The 19,326-nt window shown below is 38.3% G+C and overlaps 1 non-coding gene across 1 annotated transcript; it reads right to left on the bottom strand.

Moving 5' to 3' along the window:
- Positions 1-11,245: 11,245 nt before the first annotated feature.
- On the bottom strand, positions 11,246-11,349 carry LOC127900157 (small nucleolar RNA R71). The gene has a single exon (XR_008052175.1). It is a non-coding gene; the product is annotated as a small nucleolar RNA R71 (small nucleolar RNA).
- Positions 11,350-19,326: the final 7,977 nt, after the last annotated feature.

The following is a 19,326-nucleotide window of genomic DNA, read 5'->3' as shown; positions in this document are numbered from 1 at the left end:
TTGAAAAAACTATTGCAAATAGGTTGAAGTTGATTTTGAATGATGTAATCTCACCAGCTCAAAGTGTCTTTGTTTCAAATAGACTTATAACTGATAACATAATTATTGATTATGAATGTCTTCATAAAATAAGGCTCGGAAAAAGGAAAAAGCATGGGTTAGTGGCTCTAAAATTAGACATAAGTAAAGCATATGACATGGTGGAATGAGACTTTTTGAAATGTACCTTAGAAAAATTGGATTTCTCTCTTAATTTTGTTGAACTGATAATGCGATGCATATCTACCTCATCATTTTTTGGGTTGATAAATGGGTTAGCTAAAGGGCTGATCCAACCGCAAATAGGCTTAAGGCAAGGATGCCCCTTGTCCCTATATATTTTTATACTTTGTGTAGAAACCTTTACAAATCTCCTAAAGTAAGCAGAATGTCACGGGATGAGTGTTTTGCACAACGAACCCGTGCGGCACTTAGACAATTTTTGCCAAATATTGCTAAGTAAGTCTTGAGCTTCTCAACTAGCTAAGCCTAAAGGTTTTCAAAGAGCTAGAGAGAAGAGAACAATAGAGCTGAATGAAGAGAGTTGTATTACTTACAAGAGACATTACAAGAGTGTTTGAGTTGCTTGCTCTAAGCTTGTTTCTCAAATATGTCATGCCTTATTTATAGGGGAGGCTAGCCAAGCTCTAAAGCTCTAGAGAATTCTACCACTTGCCTAGAATTCTAGATATTTACATGTGCTGGAAATGTGTTGAGTATTCTAGATATGTACAAGCTCAAATGTGCTAGAATTGCCTAGAATTTTTCGGAATCGGGCCAACCTAGCACTCTTGGCCTTGTCGTAGTGTCATGACCCAACCCAAACCTGGCAAGATATTGTCCGCTTTGGGCCTTAACAAGGCCCGCACGGATTTGTTCTTGGGGCGCCCATACACCCAAAAACGCGTCTTGTCAATTAAGGTGTGGATCACCCCTTATAAACCCAACATCTCTCCCGTGCTTTGCCGATGTAGGATTCGCCTAGGGTGTTACATACACCCCCCCTTGGGGACTCAGCGTCCTCGCTGAGGTTTGCCCCACCATCGCTCAAGAGGACACGCGGAGCCGCTCTGATACCACAATGTCATGACCCAACCCAGACCTGGCAAGATATTGTCCGCTTTGGGCCTTAACAAGGCCCGCACGGATTTGTTCTTGGGGCGCCCATACACCTCAAAACGCTTCTTGTCAATTAAGGTGTGGATCACCCCTTATAAACCCAGCATCTCTCCCGTGCTTTGCCGATGTGGGATTCTCCTAGGGTGTTACACTTGGGCTCTCTATCCCGAAATTGTGGGCAAGTGGGCTAGTAACTTGGGCGGTCCGCAACATCCTCGTCGCGCTTTCGTGCTTGGAATTCTGGATGTGCTCAGTGAATTACCACAAATCATTTTCACGTTCCCAAGTGGCTTTACTCTCGAGGAGGTTTTTCCACTTCACCAAGTACTCGTTGTATGGTGGCACGCCTATCCTCCGAATCACGCGATCCGCAATGATGTAGTCCATATCTTTGTTGAACGCGGTGACAACAGCGGTTGGTGCACGCCTCGATTCTCTGCGACTTGGGTCTTATGTATCTCCGTGATATGGTTTGAGAAGGCTCACATGGAAGACCGGATGGATCTTGAGTCTTGACGGAAGTTGGAATTGATATAAAACGTTGCCCACACGTCGTACAACTCGGAAAGGTCCCTCGTAGCGCCCACTAACCCCTTGTGAACTTTCCGCAAAGTCTTGAATTAATGGGGTAGGAGTTTGATCATGACTTGATCACCTTCCTTGTACTCAACATGCCGCCTCCTTGTATCCGCCCACTTTTTCATTTTCCTCGCGGCTTTGTCGAGGTAGGCTCGCGTAATGTTTGCTTCTTTATGCCATTCGTGGGTGAGCTTGTGTGCCGCGAGGCTTTTTCGTCCGTAAGTTGAGGCTATGGTGTTGGGGGTCATGGGCTGGAATCTCATGACGATTTCGAATGGACTCTTACCCGTAGTCTCACTTCGCAGCAAGTTATAAGAAAATTGGGCGATGTCGAGGAGCTTCACCCAATCCCGCTGATAAGCACTCACATAGTGCCTCAAGTACATCTCATGGAGGCAATTGATGTGCTCGGTCTGCCCATCCGTTTGTGGGTGGAAACTTGTCGAGAACTTGAGATCGGTCCCCAACATCTTGAAGAGATCCGTCCAAAAACGTTTAGTGAACCGAGGGTCTCGGTCGTTCACAATGCTCTTCGGAACTCCTCAAAGCTTCACAATGTGTTTGACGAAGAGACAAGCTGCCTCGTCAACTTTACAATCGGCTGGTGCGGCAATGAAAGTGGCGTACTTGTTGTAACGGTCAACAACGACCATGATACTGCCGCACCTTTCAGATTTGGGCAGTGACAGGATGAAGTCCATGGAGACACTTTCCCATGGCCTTGTTCCGAGTGGTAGTGGCTCCAATAATCTCGCTGGGAGTTGGTGATCCACATTGTCTTGTTGGCACACAAAACAAGTTCACACATATGCCTCGATGTCGTCCCTCATGTGCGGCAAAAAATACGAGCCTTGGACTAGTGCGGTGGTGCGCTCAATTCCTGGGTGACCAGCCCACTTGGAGTCGTGACACTCCTTGATAACTTCATTCCGCAAATTTCCTCACCTTGGCACGAACAGCCAATCTCTCTTGGTTAGGAGGATATCAAGCTCAAAGTTCTTGGTAAAATTTCAAGCTGGCAGGCAAAGTTGTCCTCTGGTGGTGGGAAGAAAGTGTTGATAAAAGCAATTGCTTAAGCGGTGCCTGCATATGCTATGAGTGTGTTTAAGCTCTCTATAGGACTTTGTAAAGATATGAAGAAGGCCATTGCTGGCTTTTGGTAGGGAAACAACCAGAACCATAAGTCAATTCATTGGTCAAAATAGGAAAAAAAATGTGCCAAGCAAAAAGTAGGGGTGGGCTGGGATTTCGAGATTTGTCGAGTTTTAATCAGGCCTTAGTAGTAAAGCAGAGTTTGAGGATCATCTAAGTGCCTGGTAGCAAGAGTCTTAAAGGCCAGATATTTAAAAACTTAAGTTTGATGCAGGCTCAGCTGGGTTCACATCCTTCATTCATATGGAGGAGTATTTTATAGGGCAGAAAAGTGATAGACAAAAGGTTGCGTTGGAGAATTTGAGATGGTGAGCAGGTTCTAGTATATCAAAGTCAGTGGCTTCCAAGACCTATAACTTTTTAGCTGATATCCCCTCTATCATTAAGCCTAGACACAACTGTTGCGGAGTTGATAATGGAGGACCAGGAGTGGAAAGAAGATGTAATTAGACAACACTTTCTAGAAGAGGATGCTGATCAAATGTTGAAAATTCCTCTGCCAAGGCAACTGAAACCAGATCAAGGGATGTGGCACTATGACAAGAAGGGCAATTATTCAGTTAAGAGTGGCTACCAATTGGCTCTAAAGTTGAGATTTCCAGATAAGCCAAGATACTCGGGGGAGAAATACAAATCATGGCATCCTATTTGGTATCTTCAAGTGCTAGAAAAAGTTAAAATTTTCATGTAGAGGGCAGTAAACAATCTATTGGCAACGACAGAGAATTTCTGGAAGAGGAAAGTTGTGCAATTCCCTTGGTACCAGAGATGCAAAAGAACAAGCAAGATTGTCTTCCACACTCTATTTGAGTGCAAAGTTTCAAAGAAAATCTTAAGGCTAACCCCTTTTGTTGAGGAGATTGAGTTAGACAAGGTCAGAGATGTTTTTAGTTTGCTACAGGATTTGACTGCAAAAAGGAAAAAAATCTGAAATGGAGTTTATAGTTGCTGTGTGCTGGAACATTTGGCACTCAAGGAATCTTTTCCTTTTCAAAAATAAAATGGAAGATTCCCAGCTATTAGTTGCGATAGCAGAAGCTTTGGTGTAGTCCTACAGAAGAATTCAAATGCCCCAAATGTCAGGAAGTCCCCAGCAGAATACTGCTATCCAGAAACAATGGAAACACCCACCGGAGGGCTGGTTCAAAGTAAATGTAGATGCAGCAGTAAAAAAGGAGCAACAAAGAACTGGATTGGGAATTGTGATCAAGAATTCTGAAGGGAAGGTTACGGCTACAGCAATGAAGCCCACAAAGTTTATTGGCAAGGTTGATTTTGCAGAAGCTGAAGCTACTAGGTTCGGGCTAGAGATAGCTGAGAATGTTAGATACTTCCCACTAATCATTGAATCTGACTCTAAGGAAGTAGTGGATTTAATCTCTTTCAAGAAGAGCACAAGAATTGAAATCTTCTAGGTTGTTTTTGAAATCCAAGAATGGATGAAGAGACTGAACTAAGTGAAGATACAGCATACCCCAAGAGGGTGCAATATTTTAGCTCACTCACTTGCAAAGTTAGCCTTAGAGCTAAATGATTTTGTTTTTTGGGTAGATAATATACCAACAAACTTTTTGTATTTATTCACCAGTTGGATGAATGAAAGTAGTACTTTCTCTCAAAAGAAAAAAAAAAGATACAAATTACATGAATCCTTGCGCAAACTTGGAAATATCACCACCCATCTAATATTCTTTATAGACACATTTATATTTGTCAATTATTTATACATTTGGACACTGCAATCCCTTTTCAACTGCCATAAAAGATGGATACGGCTCAACATTTTGAATTTATGAGCCCAAAAACGTTGCCTAATCTATTATCGGCCCAATTAGTATTATTCCTCAATATAGCCCACAATGCACCTCTCATTCTTATATCTTAACAGGTAGGAACTTTAGTATTATTGTTTTTTTATTATTTTACAAATTTATTGATATTTATAATTAGTAATTAATTTTTTAAAATTAACTGTTAACAATTGTTTAATTGGGTTGGTCCACATCTCCTCCGTTTAACTTTAAGGTGGAGAGTTTCAAATGTTCTAGATAGAAGTTTGATATTTTTAAAAAAATTACTATGTAATTTAAAAAATTAAATTTACTTTTTGATAGTAATTTAAAATGGGTCAAATCTACTTCAAAATATATATATATAAAAAATCTATCTCCACTAATACATATAGTAAGATTTTGGGAAAAAAGAGATTGTTTTCCAAAAAAGTTAACTTATAGGTAATTAAAATCAAACTTTTGCGTTCCCACCCGGGGGGGGGGGGGGGGGGGGAGGGGGGAGGACCGACAAGAAGTACATAATGACATTGAAGAAGAATGGAAGACTTAAGAAAATTTCAACTATAATTAGAATATTTAGAATTTTGAAAGTCATATACACATTCTTTTGTGAATTCCAGCACATCTGATAGTTTGAGGTTCTCTTAAAATTAATTAATCTTTTGACATTAATTAAACTTTCACAAACCAAATTAAGTTAACTCGCATGACAATCATAGCTTTTTTTATTTCCAAATAATGCACTATTTCAATATATTGGGAATGCAAGATTCTAAATTAATTGTTATTTGGGTTTCTAGTCTCTACTCTTGGTTACTATAGGCATTGAATAAAAATTGAATTTTGTTAATTTTTTTAAAGTTTGAATTATATTTTTGGACAGCTTTTTTTAAATTTTTTTTTTTAGACTTTACAAGAATGGAAATCTTGATTTTTTTTTGTGAACTTTATAAGAATGGAAATCATGAGAGTCGAGTACCCAACATGAAAAAAATTATCAACAAACTTAGTTACCTATTTTACAACATATCAAATTTGTTATGACAATTAAAACACAAATTTTTTAAATGCATATCATTATTGTAAAACTATTGAAATTTTTCTACATTAGTATATCGGTCGAAAAAAATTATTGTTTCGTTCTTTCATTTTGATGAGAAGGAAGATCAAATTTATGTTAGTTCCTGCCAAGGATCAATGCAACCTCTATCTTTTTTATTTATTTATAAGAAAGTAAACATTTCCATTAATCACAACTCCATTACACTGGAAATCTCTGTTGGTATTTCTTTCTAAGGCCAATTTGGCCAGAGAATGGGCACAAGCATTACATTGTATGGGGACATATTTCACTTTAACATTATGAAAACTTTTCCTTTGTCTCTAAATTTTTGAAATTGTCCAGTAGATTTTTGTTCTGCTGCCCTTAGTGTTGTTTACTAGCTCCACCACTTCTAAACAATCGGACTCTATAATCAATTAAGATAAGGCTGCTTCTCTTGCCACCTCCATACCCTATTGAATAGCTTCAGCCTCTGCTAAACTTACATTCCCTCTGTGTTGAGCCTGCTTAATTCTGGCTACTACCACCTTGCCTCTTGAGTCTCTTATCACAGCCCCCATCCCTGCCATTTGATCTTTACTACTTATGGCAGCATCAACATTTAGTTTGAAGACAGCTTCTGGGGGAGGAGTCCAATTTATTTGTTTCCCAATCCTGGAGTTATCAATATGAGATGTATGCATCTTCCTAACTCTTTGATAGGCTTCTGTAATTGTTTCTGCCTTTGTTACTAAAATTCTTGGGTCTATCTTCTTTCCTTAAAAAATGAGCTTATTCCTTGAATACCAAATAACCCAACAATATGCTACCATAAGTTTGAGATCACTTTTCCTCAACTTAGAACTCATTTCTTGCAAGCTACTGGAAATATCCTTGGTCTGGTCATTGAGCTCAGGAGCTGTAAAAGGGCTTGAGACCAAATTTTCCTTGCTGCTTTACAATCCATTAGAGCATGCCAGATGGTTTCTACATTCCTCTTGCATCTTTGGCAGATAGGGTCTTGCAGGATCTTTTGTTTCTAGAGATTTTCTGCAGATGGCAAGAGGTTTTTTGCTGCCTTCCACATGAAAATTTTCATCTTTTTCGGTAACTCCAAAGACCATAACACCTTCCATTGATTTGAGGAATTTGTTGTGCTCCTAGAGGCTTCTGTAAATATTCCTTTAAGTACTAGTTGATACCCATTTTTCTCCTCGTTTAAGGATCATCTCGATATCTTCATTCATGAAGTGTTGATTCAGCTTATCTATATCCCATTGGTTTTCAGCATTCATCAAGTCAGCTACAGCAGTGTCCTTTGACAAAGTTCTTGGGAAAATTGGCTTGAAAGTGTTTGGCCTTGGTAGCCAGTTATCCTTATAGATTAGAACATTTTTTTCCATTCCTTATATGCCATCTGATCCTTTTATTGAGCACTTGTCTTCTCCACAAAATGCTTCTCCAAATATATGATGGATTTGAGCCTAATTTTGCACTCAAAAAAATCAAAATTTGTTTAATACCTTGCTTGCAACACTCTAGAAACCAGAGAATTTGGAAATTGAAGAAGTCTTCATCCTTGCTTAATAATCAATGCTTGGTCAAAATTCATGAAATCTCTAAACCCCAAACCTCATCTACTTTTCGCGAAACTAAGCCTATCCCACCTTGCCTAATGAATGTCTTGCTTGTCATCTTTTGATCCCCAACAAAACTTTGCTATAGCCCTTTGAATCTCATCACATAAGCTCTTTAGGAGTTTAAAAACACTCATTGCGTAAGTTGGAACTGCTTGGGCTACTACCTTAATGAGAATTTCCTTTCCTTCCCTAGAAAATTTTTTATGCTGCCAGCATGAAATTTTGTTTAGAATTTTGAGCTTGACTTCAATGAAAAAACCCATCTTCTTCCTAGCTATCACTGATGGTAGTCCTAGGTACTTTTCATACCTAGTAACCACATTAAGGTTAAACATGTCCTTTATTGCTGTAGCTTGTCCTTCTACTATCTTTCCATTAAAAAAACATGGAAGATTTGTCGAAATTGAAAATTTGTCCAAATGCTTCTACATAGCAATAAAAAAAACTCCCTTAAGTGTTTGCACTTTGCCACTGATGCCCTTACGAAGACAAGGCTGTCATCCGCAAAGAGCAAATGCGATATGGTGATATCTCTGGCAAACCTCAGGCCTTGAATCGGTTGCTTCCTTTCTGCCTGCACCAGCAAATTTAAAAAAGCCTTTCTGCACAAGATGAAGAGATATGAGGACAAGGGACATCCCTGTCTTAAACCTATTTCCGGCTAAATTAGACCTTTAGGGACCCCACAGAAAAAAAAAGCAGAGGAAATACATCTCATTATCAAATCTACCCATTTGTTTGAGAAACCAAGCTTCACTATTATTTGTTTTAAGAACTGACATTCTATTCTATCATTTGCTTTACTGATGTCTAGTTTAAGGGCCACTAAACTGTTCATTTTCCTTTTACTGTATCTAATCTTGTAGAGGCATTCATAACCAATGATGACATTATTTGTAATGAGCTTATTGGGTATGAATGCACTCTGTGTTGGGGATATAACATGGGAAAAGATTGGTTACATCCTATTGGCAGTTGTTTTAGCTAAAATCTGTGACTTTTTTTTTGCTTATCTACCTTAGGGATCAAGGCTATGTAAGTGTGGTTAAGAGGTTCGAGCATACCTTGCTCATTCAAAATGTGTAGACATGTTTCAATCACTCATTTCCGAACTGTCAGCCAGTATTTCTAGAAAAAAGGCAGCAGACAATCCATCTAGTCCCGGGGCCTTCGTGGGGCACATCTGAGTCAGAGCTTCAGCAATTTCTTCTGGCGTGAATGGCTCATCCAAATGACCATTCATTTCTAGAGTTACCTTAGAAGGCATATCTTGTACGGCAGCTTGAATTTAGCTCTAGTTTGGGTTGGAAGATGAGAAAGGCTCTTGGGAATACTTGCAGAACTCCATTTCTACCTCCTCTCACTTATCTGTCCACTTCCCCTGAGAATCTTCAATCCCCCAGATTTTATTCTTTTTCTTTCGGACAGAAGCTTTCGAGTGGAAACATTTTGTGTTCTTGTCGCCCTCCCTCAGCCGGTTTGCTCTTGACCTCCGCTTCTAGTAAATCTCTTTATCCATTAACATATTGTTTATCTGGCTTTCAATTCTTCTGATTTCATCTCCATTTACCAAGTGGGGGTTATCTTGCTTTTCACTCTGTAGTTGCTTAATAAGCTTTTCTTACTTCCTCTGCCTGTTGTTGAGTGTTAGAAAATGCATATTTATAAAGGAGAAAACCGTCATTTTACATTTTAAGTCTTACTAACAACCCTTACTTTTATATATTTAACCTTCTTGTGATTTAATTACATGTGTTTTATTTTAATTAAGTATTTTATGTATTTTAGGGGCATTATAGTCATTTCACAATAAAGGAGAGATCAGACGGCAAAACGGACATCACTTTTGAACTCAGGACGGTTGAAAACCTTAGGAGGAGCATAAAAGGAAAAATGGCACTATTCACATGTACGGTACTATTCACGTGTACGGTACTGTATACGTTACTGTTCACGACACTGTTCACATAGACGGATGATGACGTGGCATTGACCGATGATGTGGCATTGACTGATGAGGTGTCACGATCCTGTTGGACTAAAATTCTTATGTACTGTTGATGGTGACGTGGCAGCATATCAGTGGACGAAAAATCTCGCGTACGGTGCATGCATCACACAGGATTATTTTCAACCAAACCGCGTTACTGTTCATCCGGGTCAAACCGTGTTACTGTTCATCCGCGTGGTCAAACCGTGGACTGTTGACTGATGACGTGGCGCAATCCTGAGCGTCCAAACTGTTTTTAATCCGATGGCCATGATTTACTCCATGTATCTATAAAAAGGGGGCCTCCCCCCCCTAATTTGATATCTCTGAATCCATTTTTGGGATCCATTTTCTGTAATTCCTTCTCCATCTTGTATTTTCTTCGTATTTTAATAAATTCCCATTTTGCCCCTAGTTCAATTATGAGTGGCTAATTTTCTTTCAAGCTTGGGTTGAAGGTGAAGTCTCAACATGTGTCATGGGCTTTATTTGGTAAATTTATTTTCTCATCCCCTCTAGTTTTTGTGGATGTTTTGACTTCTCGTCGACAAATAATACTAATCTTGTCTAGTACCGCCTTGGTTACACCGGCCCTCTAGTACAAGGTTATTATTATTTGGCACGATAAGCCCTTAGCACCATATTGATTAGAGCGTGGTTCATGCGGTGTGGATTCCCCCCTCATGATTTAATTGGTATTAATAAGGAATATTTAGCCCATGATGCATGTTGATACGGATCCAGATACCCAAGTACGTCATTTCAATAGAATTCTCTTCAATTTATTCTCGCCATTGCAATTCCAATTTTAGAATTTATTCTCGCCATTTTAATTTAAGTTTTAGCATATACCAAATCATTTCCACCATAAATCCAACAACCCATTTACAAAATTAATTCTACACAATTAAAATCCACCTCCTCGTGGGATCGACACTCGTCACCATAGATCTATACTACAATAGATTCGTGCGCTTGCGAGTACATTAAAATTTGCACAACAAGTTTTTGGCGCCGTTGCCGGGGAGGTAAGTAATTTTAATTCATAGAATTAATTTTTTTGAATAATTTCTTTTATTTTTTTTCTTGTATTTTTTTTAAAATTAAAAAAAAAAGAAAAAAAAAAGTGAATCTACATTTAAAGGTTAGTATTTCTTTTCTTTTTCTCTTCTTTAAAATTCTGTAATTTAATTTTCCATTTATTTTTCTTTGTAATTTTTTTTTGTTTATCTTATTAATTTAATTTTTAGTTAATTTCTTTCACGTATTTATTTTTGTGTATTTTTATAGAAAGGTTGTAATAGCGCAATAAGGTTAGTATCGTAATTTCTCCCTCTTCTTTATTTTTATTTGTTTTGTTCCCATCTTTATTTTTTGTTTTGTTTGCATCTTTATTTTTATTTTATTTATTTGCATGCATGGTCGTAGGTCATTATTACCTAATCTTGAACCTATAGACCTTGAATTAGAAAAAACACTTCGCACACACAAACACGTTAAAAATAAAATGGATTTACAAGCACCACAGGAGAGGCCATTTAAGGACTATTTTAGTCCCTTAGCTAATTTGAGCACGTCATGCATAAGATACCCAAATGTAGCTGCTAGGAGTTTTGAATTAAAACCTAGTGTGTTAAATTGTCTCCCTACATTTTATGGCCTAGAAAATGAGGATCCATATAATCATTTGAATGATTTTCATGCCATTTGTCAAACATTCAAATATGAGAATTTTTCAGATGATGATGTTAAACTTAGACTATTCCCATTTTCTTTAAAAGATAGAGCTCGTTCATGGTTAAATACTTTACCTGCTAATAGCATTTCATCATGGGAACAAATGGTAACGAAATTTTTGAATAAATATTTCCCAGTGCATAAAACCAATGCTATTCGCAGGGAAATCTCAGAGTTTACCCAGAGAGAGGACGAGCAATTTTTCGAAACATGGGAGCGATTCAATGGGCTACTCTTGAAGTGTCCACATCATGGGTACGAGAAATGGCACCAATGCCAATACTTTTTGGAGGGATTACTACCAAATGTGCAAGAATGGCTAATGGCAACAAGTGGAGGAGAGCTAATGTCAAAAAGTGCATCAGAGATTTGGGAATTCTTCCAGCGACAAGCAGATAATTCCCAACAACGGAGTCGATCACTCAGGACTACTAGAAGAATTAAAGGAGTGAATGAGGTTCAAATTGGCGAATCAAGTTCAGAAATTAAAGAAGTCAAAGCGATAATTGAAGGTCTCTCTCGACAAATAGCATCATTATCGACTTCTAAATCAACAGAGCCACATGACCATGACTCATACTCAGATCAAGCCAATGCCATAGGTGTAATGAGAAAGCCATCAAATTACAACCCATACTCCAACACATATAACCCTGGATGGAGAGACCACCCCAATTTTTCATGGTCTCAAGGATTTCAACAGAATGGACCAGCAGCTCCAGCTCCACCAATGCAACCAATTCCACAAAATCCTCAAGCCTCTCAGCCACCATTTAGACCATACAATCAGAACCAGAACTACTCTCAACCCAGACCATGGGAGGATTCATTCCAAAATCTCAAGAATCTTACTCACTCTACGATTGAGCAACAGAACCGCACCATTGATGGACTACGAAATGAGTTGAGAGCAGGCTTCAACTCACAAGCTCAATCGGTTTCAAGCCTCGAGAAGATGGTGGGACAACTTGCTTCTTCAGTTCAGACCTTGGCAATGACCGTTGAGAAAGGAAAATTTCCAAGTCAACCAGTACCTAATCCTAAAGGAGTGCATGAAGTAAGTACCAGTTCACCACAGCAGCATGGAGAGGTCAAAGCAGTAATGACCTTGCGAAAAGGAAAGGAAGTCGACAACAAAGTGGAGATGCCGGTGACAAAAGAAAATCAAATTGTACCTGTGAATGTTGAGGACTCACCACCGGAGGAAAAAGAAGAAACCAACCCACGGGAATATGTTCCCAAAGCTCCATTTCCTCAGAGGTTAGCTAAAGGAAAAAAGGGAAAATCCACAGGTGAGATTCTTGAAATCTTCAAACAGGTAAGTGTTAACATCCCTTTGCTTGATGCTATTAAACAAGTTCCATCTTATGCCAAGTTTCTTAAAGACCTTTGTACTAAAAAGAGAAATATGCATGTCCAAAAGAAGGCATTTTTAACAGAAAACGTTAGTTCTATACTCCAACATAAAATTCCTTTAAAATGCAAAGACCCAGGCTCCCCCACTATCTCATGTAGTATAGGGAACCACACAATTGAGAATGCTTTGTTGGATTTAGGAGCTAGTGTAAATCTGTTACCTTATTCAGTGTTTGTGAAACTTGGACTGGGAGAATTACACCCAACTCCAGTGGTGTTACAACTTGCAGATCGGTCCACAAAAATACCTCGTGGTATTGTGGAGGACGTGCTTATCCAGGTAGACAAATTTTATTTTCCTGTTGACTTCATTGTAATTGACACTCAACCAATACAGGATTCAAGGAAGCACATCCCCATTATTCTAGGCCGACCTTTCTTGGCAACTGCGGATGCTCACATTCAATGTAGAACTGGAAATATGCAGTTGTCCTTCGGCAACATGACTATGGAGCTGAACATCTTCAACATTGCCAAACAACCTCACAGTGCAGATGATGGAATTGTTGATGTGGATTTAATCGAAGCATTAGTTGATGACACTTTTCTTTCAAACCTTAGTGATGATCCTTTACAAACATGTTTAACTCACTTTGGTTTTGATTTTGATATTGACAGATCGGTTGATGAGGTCAACGCCCTGCTTGACTCAGCACCATCTATGGACACTAATAAATGGAAGTCAATAGTTGACCAACTAGCACCATCAGAGAAGCAACTCATTCCATCATCAGAATCACCACCGAAACTCGAGCTCAAACCATTGCCCAACACTTTGGAATATGAGTTTTTGGGAGAAGAAAGTACTCTGCCGGTAATCATCTCATCATCCCTAAATGATGAACAAAAAGGTAAGTTGTTGGATGTTTTAAAAGAGCACAAAGGAGCATTAGGATGGACCATAGCAGACATCAAAGGTATAAATCCAGTAGACTGCATGCATTACATTCACCTTGATGAAAATGCTAAATCTACTAGGGAAATGCAACGTCGGTTAAATCCTAATATGAAAGAAGTGGTTAGAACTGAAGTCCTTAAGCTATTAGATGCAGGTATCATTTACCCCATTTCTGATAGTTCATGGGTCAGTCCTGTACAAGTTGTCTCTAAAAAGTCAGGAGTCACAGTAGTTACCAATGCTGATAATGAATTGATACCCACTAGAGTGACTACAGGATGGCGTGTATGCATTGATTATAGAAAATTGAATTCTGTCACACGTAAAGACCATTTTCCTTTACCATTTATCGATCAAATGCTTGATAGATTAGCAGGCCACGAATTTTATTGCTTTCTAGATGGTTACTCAGGATATAATCAGATTCCCATAGCACCAAAAGATCAAGAGAAAACTACTTTCACTTGCCCTTTTGGCACATTTGCATATAGGAGAATGCCATTTGGATTATGTAATGCACCTGCTACATTTCAACGATGCATGTTGAGCATTTTTTCTGATATGGTTGAACGATTCCTTGAAGTCTTTATGGATGACTTTTCTGTCTTTGGTGACTCGTTTGATCAATGTTTACATCATCTAACGCTAGTTCTGCAGAGATGTATCGAGAAGAATTTGGTCTTAAATTGGGAGAAGTGCCATTTTATGGTAAAACAAGGTATTGTCCTCGGTCACATCATTTCGAGCAAAGGTATTGAGGTGGACAAAGCCAAGGTGGATCTCATTTCTAATCTTCCTTCACCCAAAACAGTCAGAGAAGTAAGATCTTTCCTTGGGCATGCTGGTTTCTATAGACGTTTCATTAAAGATTTTAGCAAAGTTTCTAGACCCTTATGCAATTTACTTGCTAAGGATGTACCTTTTATCTTTAATGATTCATGTCTCATGGCGTTTGAAAAATTAAAACAATTGTTGACATCATCACCCATCATTCAGGCCCCAAACTGGAGCTTACCATTTGAGCTCATGTGTGATGCATCTGATTATGCAGTAGGAGCAGTTTTAGGACAAAGAGTTGATCGAATTCCTCATGTTATTTACTATGCTAGTATGACATTGAATGATGCACAGTTGAACTATTCAACTACTGAAAAAGAAATGCTAGCAGTAGTGTTTGCATTGGAAAAATTTCGATCTTATCTCATTGGTTGTAAAATAATTGTGTTCACAGATCATGCTGCTCTTAAATATCTTCTCACAAAGAAAGATGCAAAAGCTAGACTAATTCGTTGGGTGTTACTTTTGCAGGAATTTGACTTGGAATTCAAAGATAAGAAAGGGTCAGAAAATGTTGTGGCGGACCATCTCTCTCGTCTTCACTTTGACACAATTACAGAGCCATTAATATTAAATGAGTCATTTCCAGATGAACAATTAATGAGTGTGGAAGTATTACCTTGGTATGCTGATATAGTTAATTATCTTGTTACAGGTAAACTTCCAGAGCATTGGACCAAGCAAGACAAGATCAAATTCTTTGCGGAAATAAAGAATTTCTTTTGGGATGACCCGTATTTGTTCAAGTATTGTGCAGACCAAATTGTTAGACGATGTGTCCCAGAAAATGAAATTCAGAATATCCTTTCATTCTGCCATGAACAAGCTTGTGGAGGCCATTTCAGTGCTAAGAAAACAGCGACTAAAGTTTTACAATGTGGTTTCTATTGGCCAACACTATTTCGAGACGCTTACACTTTTTGTTCTTCATGTGATAGGTGTCAACGAATGGGGAGCATTACACAAAGGAACATGATGCCACTAAATCCAATTTTAGTGGTTGAGATTTTTGACGTATGGGGTATCGACTTCATGGGACCCTTTTCCCCTTCTTTTGGCCATCAATACATATTGGTTGGTGTTGACTACGTCTCAAAATGGGTAGAAGCAATTCCATGTAGAACCAATGATCACAAGGTGGTGATAGGATTTTTGAAAAACAACATTGTCTCACGCTTTGGATTCCCTCGAGCAATAATCAGTGATGGTGGTGCCCACTTTTGTAACAAAGCATTCAAAGCACTTTTGACAAAGTATTCAATCACACACAAAGTGGCAACCCCGTATCATCCGCAAACCAGTGGCCAAGTTGAGATATCCAATCGAGAAATAAAGCACATATTAGAAAAGACGGTGAGGCCAGACAGGAAAGATTGGTCATTAAGACTTGATGATGCATTATGGGCATATAGAACGGCTTTCAAGACCCCGATTGGGATGTCACCCTACAGGCTAGTGTATGGAAAAGCTTGCCACCTACCTGTGGAACTCGAGCATCGTGCATATTGGGCCATCAAGAAATTCAATTTTGACATGCAGCAAGCCAGCTCAGAAAGAAGATTACAGCTGGCAGAACTTGAAGAAATTCGCAATGACGCGTACGAAAATGCCAAGATTTACAAGCAACGAATGAAAGTCTTCCATGATAAGCAAATTATGAGAAAATCTTTCACTCCAGGTCAGAAAGTGCTTTTATTCAATTCTCGCTTGCACCTATTCCCAGGTAAGTTACGCTCTCGATGGTCTGGCCCATTTATTGTTCATACTGTTTTTCCACATGGGGCAATTGAAATTAAGGACCCAAAGAACGGTGTCACGTTTAAAGTTAATGGTCAAAGATTAAAGCCATATCTAGAATACCAACCACGTGGAGAAGACACCGAAATAAATTTGAGTGACCCACCAGATTTGAATTGATTTTTTTTTTCTTTCTTTTCGTTGATTTGATTTTGTTTTCTTTCTTTATATTATTCTTTTGCTAATTGAAATTGTTTTTGCATAAGTGTGTTTATTTTACCATTAAGTTTTCTCTTATCATTTTTAATCATGAGTCTCATGCTTAGACCGTTCCTCCTGAACATTCTTAAACCACTTCAACGTGTCAAAACTCATCTCAAAAGGCAGATTCAATTTTGTAAAACACATCGCATTTGGGCTCTACAACCACCAGAGTTAGTAGCCTATGTTGAGGGTTTAGAAAGCCAACTCAGAGATATTGAGAGAAGTGTTTACGACATCCAGTTGGAGCTTGAGGTAAATTCAATACGAGGACGATTTTGATTTTCTTTGTGTGTTTTAATTTGTTTTTCTGTTTGTGTGCTTTAGTTTGTTACCCCGGTGAAGTGGCGGATAACGGTACTCCGTGACAATCAAGTCGGTTACTTCAGTTTCCCATAATAACTGATATTCTGAGGCGAAAGTATGGACAGAAACGAGATTCTAGCGAAGCTTCACAAGCGATTCCCTTCACTCCCTCAGAATGCCCTCCTTACGATCTATAAAGCCCGATCTGAACGCATGCGATTGCTCATGAGGAATAACATACCTGCAGACATCCGTTGGTTAATCGAGGCTAAAGTACGATTAGCAGGTGAGTTACCTCCTAAATTTATTGCATACATGCCTGGTTGTGGTAAAGGAAATTATGCAAGAAAACGACGAGCTCGAAGAATTTCTGTTGCTTGTCATAAGTGTGCCAGAATGAGTTGCAATAAAAACCCATGTTCTTTAGGAATGGTGTCTGATAACAGGGAAGATAAGATTCAATTCATTAGGGATGGCTTGAATAAGGAGTCATTGGATGATATCCTTTTGTCTCTTGAAACGCATCCCAGTGGATATGTGCAAGGAGCGATTCTCCAGTTATGGCCATTATTCCAGAAAGAGCATGCACGATATAGTCTCGGGAATCTGACTATAAACGACCCTGTTTGCCAGTTTATAAGAAAACTGGATAGGAAGCCTATCCTCGACCCATAGAGGGCGTTCAAGCCGTTTCTGGACGTAAAACCAGAGGAAGATGTGAGCCACAGTCGCAACTACCTGTAAATATCCTTTTACTTTATTGTTATTTTATTTCACTATTGTCTTATTGTTTGCATTATTGTCTTTAATAATTTTATTACTGTTTGCTTTTTCCTTTTTACTGTTTTCTTTTTGACTTGCGAGCACGTGCTTTACGCGTTATTTGACACTGACATATTACCTCATACACAACCATGACCCACTATCACCGAGATTCTTAAATGTGATTTTCTTTTTGTCAAGCACTCACAAATTGTTTTCGAGAAGTATCACAATGGCAGCTACCCCCAATAGACAATTCAAGAACATTTGTGTGCTTTCTGGATTTACCTATGGCAAACCTAAAGAGTTCGTTGAGGCAGCCATAGATCTTGGTCGAAGCATAGCAGCGAGAAAATTACACTTGGTGTATGGAGGAGGTAATCGAGGGTTATCAAAAATGGTCTCAGAAGCAGCTTTTATCAGAGGAAGTCAAGTGTTAGGCATCATCCCAAGAGTCTTAAAACCATTGGGCAGTTCGTCTGACTCATCAACTGGAGAAGAGTTAGTCGTCTCAGGTATGCAAGAAAGAATAACTGAAATGCTTAATCATGCTGATGCTTTTATTTTCCTTCCAGGAGATCTTGCAACACTAGAGGCACTTATCACGCTAGCATCTTGGGCCCATCTGCACATCCACCAGAAACCCATCGGTTTGTTAAATGTCAATAACTTTTATGATGGCTTTATCGCATTTCTTAACCATGCAATAAAAAACTATTTCATTCCCTCTAATGCGAAAAAACTCTTTATTTGTGCTCACACTGCTAATGAGCTACTTGATATGTTACAAGCTTATCGACCGGAGCCAGACCCCTGGACCTTTGTGTTGGAGCGTCCAAATAATGATGGTAACAGTAGCCGCAGTAAGAAGTACAAATTAGATTTAACTCTCCGCCTGTAAATATTTTCTTCTGTGTTGCACCACCCAGGTGATGTCTTCTAAACTCTACTTCTTTCATTTCAAACATTGAGGACAATGTTTCGTTCTGGTTGGGGGGAGGGAATAGTCGACAATTGTGGAATTTTGGTTAAGTTTTTACTAATTTTTTGTTGTAGAAACTAACTGTTGCTAACTTTTTGTGTTGAAGATGGCTGAATATGGAGTGTAGTTACTCTAGAAACGCATCTTCATTGTTTAAAAAAAAAATTCAAAAAAAAAATTTCAGACATTTTCTTTTTCTTTATTATGTGTTTATGTTTATTTTTCTTCTTTAATTTCTCCTCTATAAATATACATTTTCCAACTTTTGAGTCAAAGATGGCTGAATATGGAGTGTAGTTCCTCTAGAAGCGCATCTTCTTTTAAAAAAAAAAAATCATTTTCGTTTTCTATCATTTTACGTGTAACTTTTCTAATTAGTTTTTATGCATCATTTTCACATTTCTGCATGCATATTTTCCTTTCATGTTTAGAATAGGTTGGGGGGGTAGAATGATGTTTAAAAAAAAAAAAAATTGTGTGATTTGTTTTAACATTGGATGACATGATTAATTTCAAATTTTAGTATTTGTATTATCTTTGGTCTTAAGTGATGTTACGCTATGTTTGCTACTTTACATGTTGATGTCGGAGACAAATGTGAGTTGCTTGAAGGAATGAACATGTCATAATAAGTACCAAGTGAGTTTTTGAGCCTATTATTTTTCTTGGAGAATAACCCTTTTGCCCACTCTTTATACAGCTTAGCAGTTTATTATTTTATACACGATCTCTAAATTACTTTTGAGTTAACCCTTAAAAAAAAAATTGTAAAATAAAAAAAAAAGAGAAAAAAGAAAAAGAAAAAAGAGTGTGTTGCTACATTTGGAGGCCTATCTAACTAGTAGATATGGAAAATTATTTAGAGCCCTAAAAGACGATGGAGAGGCCATCTTTGATCCGTTTGAGCCTTTCAAGCCATCCCTTTTATTTAATATCCATAGTTAACCCTTTTGAGCCTTTAAAAAAAAAAAACATTTTCTTTGTCAACTTATCATCTTGACCCACTCCGATTTGGAGTATTACCTGATATCTTATA

Source organism: Citrus sinensis, chromosome 9, assembly GCF_022201045.2.
Source record: "Citrus sinensis cultivar Valencia sweet orange chromosome 9, DVS_A1.0, whole genome shotgun sequence".
Lineage (NCBI taxonomy): Eukaryota > Viridiplantae > Streptophyta > Magnoliopsida > Sapindales > Rutaceae > Citrus > Citrus sinensis.
The sequence above is the reverse complement of the archived record's forward strand: the minus strand, read 5'-3'. Positions and strand labels throughout refer to the sequence as shown.